The sequence below is a fragment of the Toxorhynchites rutilus genome, chromosome 1 (genome assembly GCF_029784135.1).
Source record: "Toxorhynchites rutilus septentrionalis strain SRP chromosome 1, ASM2978413v1, whole genome shotgun sequence".
Taxonomy (NCBI): domain Eukaryota; kingdom Metazoa; phylum Arthropoda; class Insecta; order Diptera; family Culicidae; genus Toxorhynchites; species Toxorhynchites rutilus.
The window spans coordinates 103,364,691-103,373,726 of record NC_073744.1 but is presented as its reverse complement, the minus strand read 5'-3'; the positions used below and the strand labels follow the sequence as shown (position 1 = coordinate 103,373,726).

Here is a 9,036-nt window from a genome sequence, read left to right as displayed (position 1 = left end):
ACTGTGGGGGCTAAGGGAGGTCCCAAGAATTGTTCCAGTCGTTCTCTCTGGAACTGGAATTGTCCCGAAGACACTTCTGGAAGCGCTAAAGGTGTTGAACATGGAGAAGGAATTGGCCGGCATCCAAAAGTCGGTCATCCTTAGCACCTGCGCGATTGTCCGACAATTTCTCGGTCAGGACTGAAACAGCACGAGCATGCAGATACGTGCATTCCGCAGAGCCTAGTCCCCCTTTGGCATTCAGAAGCCCGGGGGCAGGTGAAAATTCTGGCTAGGTTCGCCTAGTTAAGAAGTGAGATAAGTCTGCCAAAAAAAGCCTATTGCGGTCACTGACCTGTCATCCGACCACCTACCGGTAGTCTTCAAGATGGAACAAAACATCAATCAAAAACAGCTACGTAGTAGGAGAAATTATCATCGTGCGAATTGGCCCCAACTCCAGCGGTACGTAGAGGATCGTATCGACGAGAACACCCGCTTGGAAACAGAGAATGACATCGACCAGGTGCTGCAAGCACTCTCGGGCTACATAGGCGAGGCGGAAAACCAGTTCATCCCATCGGCGACGGTAACTTGTAAGTTCAAACCTCTTGATCCAGAAACCAAACGATAGTGTCCCTCAGGAATTGTGTCAGACGTCAATACCAGAGGACGGGGAATTCAACTAGAAAAGTTCTATACAAAAAACTGAACAAAATTATTGCTACTAGAGTGCAAAATCTGAAAAATAAGCAGTTTAATAACAACCTTCGAAGTTTACCTAAATATTGAAGGCCCTTTTGGCGTCTGACTAAAGTTTTAAAAAATAAGCCAAAACCAGTGCCTCCGCTCAAAAACAACAATCAAACCTACTTAACATCTACTGAAAAGGCAAGTGCCATAGCGCAGCAGTTCAGGACTGCACATGATCTGGGTCAACACATTGCCAGTCCGATGGAAGCGTCGGTCACGCAATGCATACAACAACTTGACACTGTGCCAATCGAGCTCACAAGAGAACAGCGAATCACTGCGAACGAGATCAACCAAGCCATCAAAAACTCTCGCAATATGAAGGCCCCTGGGTTCGACGGCCACTTCAACATTGTACTGAAGAACCTCGGACCCAAATCATACGCTTTCTTGGTGAGCATCTTCAATCGCTGCCTGGAACTCGGACATTTTCCATCCGTCTGGAAGGTGTCCAAAGTGGTGCCCATTCTCAAACCGGGTAAAGACCCTACGAGCCCGTCAAGCTACCGTCCGATCAGCCTACTTTCGTCGGTCAGCAAGCTGTTTGAGAGAGTAGTGTACACCAGACTTCTCCGGCACACAGAGGAAAGCAACATTCTGCTCGACGAACAGTTCGGATTTCGTCGAGGTCACTCTACAGTACACCAACTCCAGAGGGTAGTCAACATGGTCAAGCGATCGCAGGAGCTTTCAAAAACCACCGTCATGGCCCTGATGGACATCGAGAAGGCATTCGATAATGTCTGGCATGACGGACTGGTATTTAAGCTCCAGAGATTCAACTTCCCAGTCTATCTGGTAAAAACTGTCCAAAATTATCTCCGTGGAAGATCATCTAGAGTCTACATTGCTGGGGCACTTTCTGAGCCATACCCAATTGCAGCTGGTGTCCCCCAAGAGAGTATTCTGGGTTCTCTACTGTACAACTTGTACACTTCGGACATTCCACCTCTACCCGGAGGCGGCAATCTATCGCTGTTTGCCGATGATTCGGCTATCACCTACAACGGACGTGTCATCAATGCTCTCGTAGCTAAACTCCAAACCGGTCTCAATGAATACGTCAAATATCTTTACACCTGGAAGATCCGAGTGAATGCGGCAAAAACTCAAACGGTTGTTTTTCCACATCGCAACACGGAACGACTGAAGCCGACGAGGAAGAGGAAGAGATATTGGAAAGCGAGATCGAGTGGTCGTCCGAGGCTCGCTACCTTGGTGTAATTCTCGATAGCAAACTCATCTTCCGTTCACACGTAACCGATCGAGTAAACAAAGCCATCATCATGCTCCGTAACCTCTATCCGATCATCGCCAGGCGGGCAAAGACATGTACCACGAACAAGCTGGCAATATTCAAGCAAGTGGTGTCGCCGATGCTAGAATACGGCTCCCCGGTCTGGAGGGGATGCGCCAGATCACACCTCAATAAGCTCCAGGTAATCCAAAACCGTTTTCTGAAGATAATTCGAACAGTTTCGATTCGAGCAGTTCGAACAACGACATACAAACAGAGTTCGACAGTCGGAATGGCAAAACATCAGGGACCTTTATCCCTAAAACATTGTAAATATTTGTATATAGTAGATTTAGAGTGTGTATATAAGTAGGCTTAGTTATATTAAATATTCAAACTACAACAGCTCAGAAACAACTGACAAAATGGCATACCAACCTCCTAATAAAAACTTAAACTAATTATTATAGCAAAATTGAATCAAAGTATGAATCACCAATGTGGAATCTCTTACACTGTAAAATATTTGTACATCAAAAAAGAAATAAAATGAATGAATGTAAATGTAAAAAAAAATGTGAGACACATTCATTTTTCGTGAGGACATCGACAAGACAACATCGTTGCCTAACGTGCTGGAGGAGGTGGACGGCGAAGGATCGACACATACACGCGCAGAATTCTTTCCGTTTGGATGCCATTCAGCATCGAGAAAGTTCCGGAAAGATATAATCATTGCTGGGAAATAATCAGCCAGTTCCTCTGGGAATTTAAAAATACATTCATGTGAAAGAGTTTATTTGAATGTTTTCTATTAATGTAACACTGTGACCAAATATTTTTCAATCAAATACTATTAACAGGTGGTTATCGAGTTAGTATTAACCACTGATGGGCTTCCAGTATCGAGGAAAATGTGGAAATATCTAATCGTTACTGAAAATAATCTGCCAGTTCCTCTGGGAATTTAAAATTACATTCATGTGAAAGAGTTTATTTTAATGTTTTCTATCCATGTAACACTGTGACCAAATATGTTTCAATCAAGTGCTATTAACAGATGGTTATCGAGTTACCATTAACCACTGGTGGGCTTCCAGTATCGAGGAAAATGTGGAAATATCTAATCGTTACTGAAAATAATCTGCCAGTTCCTCTGGGAATTTAAAATTACATTCATGTGAAAGAGTTAATTTTAATGTTTTCTATCCATGTAACACTGTGACCAAATATGTTTCAAGCAAGTGCTATTAACAGATGGTTATCGAATTAGCATTAACCACAGGTGGGCTTCCAGTATCGAGGAAAATGTGGAAATATCTAATGGTTACTGAAAATAATCTGCCAGTTCCTCTGGGAATTTAAAAATACATTCATGTGAAAGAGTTTATTTGAATGTTTTCTATCCATGTAACACTGTGACCAAATACATTTGGTTTTGTGGTTTTTCAATCAATCGCAATTAACAGGATAGCTTCTGAAGATTATTCTTCCCCATCAGTAGGATATTTCCGTATCCAATATTGTATGCGCCCGCAATCGATTATTGCTCAGTCGCCGAAAGTTCCGAGCTCAGAGAGTTCATTCCCCTCTAGTTTGCCTTCCAAATTGCCATCGTAAACCACACCTTCTCTCGATTCAATCACACACAAAAAGCATACTTAAGTGATATTCTGGTGGTGAGACACATTCATTTTTCGTGAGGACATCGACAAGACAACATCGTTGCCTAACGTGCTGGAGGAGGTGGACGGCGAAGGATCGACACATACACGCGCAGAATTCTTTCCATTTGGATGCCATTCAGCATCGAGAAAGATCTAATCATTGCTGGAAAATAATCTGCCAGTTCCTCTGGGAATTTAAAAATACATTCATGTGAAAGAGTTTATTTGAATGTTTTCTATCCATGTAACACTGTGACCAAATATTTTTCAATCAAGTACTATTAACAGGTGGTTATCGAGTTAGTATTAACCACTGGTGGGCTTCCAGTATCGAGGAAAATGTGGAAATATCTAATCGTTGCTGGAAAATAATCTGCCAGTTCCCCTCCTCCAGCACGTTAGGCAACGATGTTGTCTTGTCGATGTCCTCACGAAAAATTAATGTGTCTCACCACCAGAATGTCGCTTAAGTATGCTTTTTGTGTGTGATTGAATCGAGAGAAGGTGTGGTTTACGATGGCAATTTGGAAGGAATGAACTCTCTGAGCTCGGAACTTTCGGCGACAGAGCAAGAATCGATTGCGGGCGCATACAATATTGGATACGGAAATATCCTACTGATGGGGAAGAATAATCTTCAGAAGCTATCCTGTTAATTGCGATTGATTGAAAAACCACAAAACCAAATGTATTTGGTCACAGTGTTACATGGATAGAAAACATTCAAATAAACTCTTTCACATGAATGTATTTTTAAATTCCCAGAGGAACTGGCAGATTATTTTCCAGAAATGATTAGATCTTTCCGGAACTTTCTCGATGCTGAATGGCATCCAAACGGAAAGAATTCCGCGCGTGTATGTGTGTGTAGCGATGTCTTCCCGGGGAACCGTTTGTGGCATCACTCTCCTCCTGATGGATTCCCTTCTGGCCTAAGGTGCACAAACAGGCTCTTGGTGACACCGTTCATCCGCGCTTTCATGATAAATGAAGAGCTTCACCACAACAGCGACAACATGCTCCAATCGCTGTTCAATTAGAACTGAGTGGATTTCCGAGCGGCGCTCGCTTATATACCGATTGGTGATTTCAATAGCCTGTATTGAAGGCAATTTTAAGACTATTGAAACATGTTTTTGGATCAAAAAACAACAAGTATATAACGCGTAGACATTTTATCTTTCGAATGAAGTGTTTATCATACCATTTCGTTCAGTTGTTTAGGAGCTATTAACGCTCAAAATCTCGGTCTCCGGCGTAACGCTTTCGTTTTCGAAACTTTGATTTTACACCCCGGTATAGAAATGAAAGACGTAGTCCTACGTCAAAAAAAGTCTTCTATCATATAAATATGAACTGAATCTATTTATACTTACGGATATTCAATTTGGTTACATTTGCGATGGTCTATGCTGGCGATTAGAGTGAAATAAGCTCGATAAGCTCGTTAGTGTGATTTCATCCGCATAACATTCACCTACTCCATTCTGACGGTGAGCATTGCCGGAAGAATAGTTAAACGAGTACAAGGTCGATTTTCGTATCTTGTGCTGCTAGAGGCAATAAATTATTACTATAAGAAAATTATTATTTTTCCAGTTTGTTTGAGGACTACGTCTTTCATTTCTATACCGGGGTGTAAAATCAAAGTTTCGAAAACGAAAGCGTTACGCCGGAGACCGAGATTTTGAGCGTTAATAGCTCCTAAACAACTGAACGAAATGGTATGATAAACACTTCATTCGAAAGATAAAATGTCTACGCGCTCTATACTTGTTACTTTTTGATCCAAAAACTTGTTTCAATAGCCTCAAAATTGCTATCAAAACAGGCTATTGTAACCACACCAATCGGTATAAAAGTGAGTGTCGCTCGGAAATCCACTCAGTTATGATTGCGCAATGATCGAGATACCATCGGTGGAATGAATGGATGTTTCCCTAACACGGACTTCAAAACTATGGAGCCAGGGGAAATCGGCATTGCAAAATAGATACAAGCACCGGGTACTTTTGTACTCGTTTGCATTTCTGCAAATCGGAATGTTTCCATATCACAGACTTCAAAACCATGGAGCCTGGGGAAACTGGCATTGCAAATGAGATGCAATCAACGGGTACTTTTGTACTCGTTTGCGCTTTTGCAAATCGGAATGTTTCCCTTACACAGACTTCAAAACCATGGCGCCTGGGGAAATCGGCCTTGCAAAATAGATACAAGCAGCGGGTAGTAGTTTTAGTGCTCCCGTGGCCGAGTGGTTAGCGTCATAACTAACATGCCGGGTGTTCGGGTTCGATTCCCGTTCTGGTCGGGGGAATTTTTCGTCAAAGAAATTTCCTCCGACTTGCACTGTGATCACGCGTATTCTATAGAGCTTGCCACTCAGAATGCATTGCAAGGCGTGATATTTGGCATAGAAATCTCAACTAAGTACTAATAAAAATGACGCAAGTAATACTACGTTGAGACGGCGAAGTTCCTCTAGGAACGTTAGTGCCATTGAAGAAGAAGAAGAAGCGGGTAGTTTTGTACTCGTTTGCATTCTTGCAAATCGGAATTTTTCCCTACACAGACTTCGAAACCATGGAGCCTGGGGAAACTGGCATTGCAAATGAGATGCAATCAACGGGTAATGTTGGACTCGTTTGCGTTTCTTCAAATCGGAATGTATCCCTAACACGGATTTCAAAACCATGAAGCGTGGGTAAATTGGCATTGCAAATGAGATGCAAGCTGCGAGTACTTTTGTACTCTACTATACTTTGTTTGTAAACCGGAATGTGTTTTCCCAACCCAGATTCCGAAACCAATAAGTTGGGAAAATCGGCATTGCAGATCTTGGCAGTACTTTTATACTCCCATGTATTTTTACACTTCGGAAATGGTTTTGCTAACACGGTCTACAAAAGCGGGTACAAATGCAACGCTTTGGCTCGGTTATTCAAGACTGCATATCCCTTAATGTCACTGGCTCACTGAACCTTCGAGCATACCGTTTGATGATTAGGCAAAATGTTGATAACTATTTGCTGCGATAACCAGTACCATTATGCATGAATTGACCTAAATTAGAATTTGTTTGCAATTAAATTCGTAAATTGTTTCATTCATTCACTAGTTTAATCAATACATGCGAAAGATAGCTCTGCGCAGCGGCGATATCGTACCCAATGAGGAACATCCGAGGTGCGATTATTGCTAATTGAAAAAACACAAACGATTACTAAGCCAACGGCAGTCCTACGTCAACCTTGCGGTTATATCATAGGTATAACCCATCCATAGTTTTTTGTACATCTCAACAGCACTTACCAAATGGAAACAAATATTCTTATTGTAATAGTAAGTAATCAAATAATACTGTCTCTTGCATGTGTTATTATGTGATGTGATTTCGTATTTTTAATGACAGTTGAGCGAGAAAGAGAAAAACCAAAAGCTGCAGTGATGCCGTTTCGCTCAGTACATGTTATCCCGTACATTTATAGCTGAAGCTGTAGGCAGTGCTGCTTGCGGGGGGCAAAGTGAGGTTAGATTCCGGCACTTTTGTAGCACTTTATGGCGTTCGGTCGACATCGGACCGATAACCACTCGAAAATAATTTAGAGCGGGTAATGACAGACTTTCTCGAAGTTATCGAGCACAATATGGTATAATATAAAAACATGTAACTTTCGTACCCGCCGACGCGGCGGCCTTTCGCAAACAAACCTGTGTTTCATAGATTGCCCGGATAGTTTGAAACATAGGAGACGATTCATTAGTTAGGTCCGACCGAGCGTCGGACAGCATACGTTTACCCGGTTAAGTAATTGCTATCTATTGTATTTCGGCTCCGGTGACGCTAATACGAAAGTACCAAAAACATTTCATATCAGCGACACAAATTTTTATATACTGCTGAAAAATACTGTTTGAATCGTTTCACTTTCAACTGTTTTTTTTTGTGAGGTAGATTTGCATATCTTACTGAAATGTTAGGCTGTCAAAAAAGTCCTGCGGTATTTTTTTGAATTTTCATTTGTTCATAAAATTAGTTACAATCATCAGTTTTAAGTCAAATATGCGCCGTTTGGTTCGATGACTTGTTCCCAACGAGATGCCAACTTCATAATACCCCTGTTATAGAAGCTCGCTTCCTTATTGGCAAAAAACTCGGATAGCCAATTTTCACAGGCCTCTTTTGTGGCTAACTTCTGACTACCTATCTCGTTCGCCATGGACAAAAACAGGTGGTAGTCACTTGGTGCAAGGTCCGGACTATACGGCGGATACAAAAGAACCTCCCATCCGAGCTCCCGGAGCTTCTGGCGCGTCACCAAAGAAGTGTGTGGCCTGGCGTTGTCCTGATGGAAGACAATGCGGCCTCTGTTTATCAACGATGGCCTCTTCTTCATGAGTGCTACCTTCAAGCGGTCCAGTTGTTGGCAGTACATGTCCGAATTGAGCGTTTGGCCATAGGGAAACAGCTCATAATAGATTATTCCTTGACAATCCCACCATACACAGCAGAACCTTCCTGGCCGTTAATGAGGGCTTGGCCACCGTCTGAGCCGTTTCATTGGGCTTCGACCACGACCGTTTGCGCTTCACGTTGTCGTAAGTGACTCACTTTTCATCGCCAGTCACCATCCGCTTCAGAAACGGGTCGATTTTGTTGCGATTCAGCAGCGATTCACATGACGGTCAAAGATGTTTTTTTGAGTCAACGTGTGTGGCACCCATACATCGAGCTTCTTTGTGAATTCAAGCTTCTTCAAATGGTTAATAACGGTTTGATGACTTATCCCCAGCTCTTGGCCGATGCTACGGCTGCTACTATGCCGGTCTTTCTCGGCTAATTCAGCGATTTTGTCGGCCTTCCGGAGCGTGGCGCATCTTCGACGACCTCTACACCAGAACGAAAACGTTGAAACCATCGTTGTGCGGTGGAAATGGAAACTGTATCGGGTCCATAAACTGCACAAATTTTATTGGCAGCTTGAGATGCATTTTTGCCTTTGTCATAGTAGTACTGTAAAATATGTCGGATTTTCTCTTTATTTTGCTCCATATTTGCGACACTATAACTCACGAACGACTTAACCAAACAAAACACTGTCAAGGACTATTTCCTGTCAAGGACTAGGCTCCTTTCCAATACCTTTCCAACAAGCTATAGTATGACTCGATACAATGAATACAACTAGAACTACGCGCTTACAACGACACCTCGCGGAAATACCGCAGGACTTTTTTGACAGCCTAATATTTATCCTCAACTTAAAAATATGAAATTAAAACTTAATTTGATAAATAATCGAACAACCCAATTTAAGAACCATCGTATCCTTAAATAATGCATTTTATTATGAAAACAAAAATACCGACATCTTATTTTTGTTATTTCATGGGGCTATC

At 42.1% G+C, this 9,036-nt stretch overlaps 1 pseudogene; it reads left to right on the top strand.

The window, feature by feature from the left end:
- The first annotated feature begins 6,777 nt into the window (after positions 1–6,777).
- LOC129763740 (U4 spliceosomal RNA) lies at positions 6,778–6,854 on the top strand (annotated as a pseudogene).
- Positions 6,855–9,036: the final 2,182 nt, after the last annotated feature.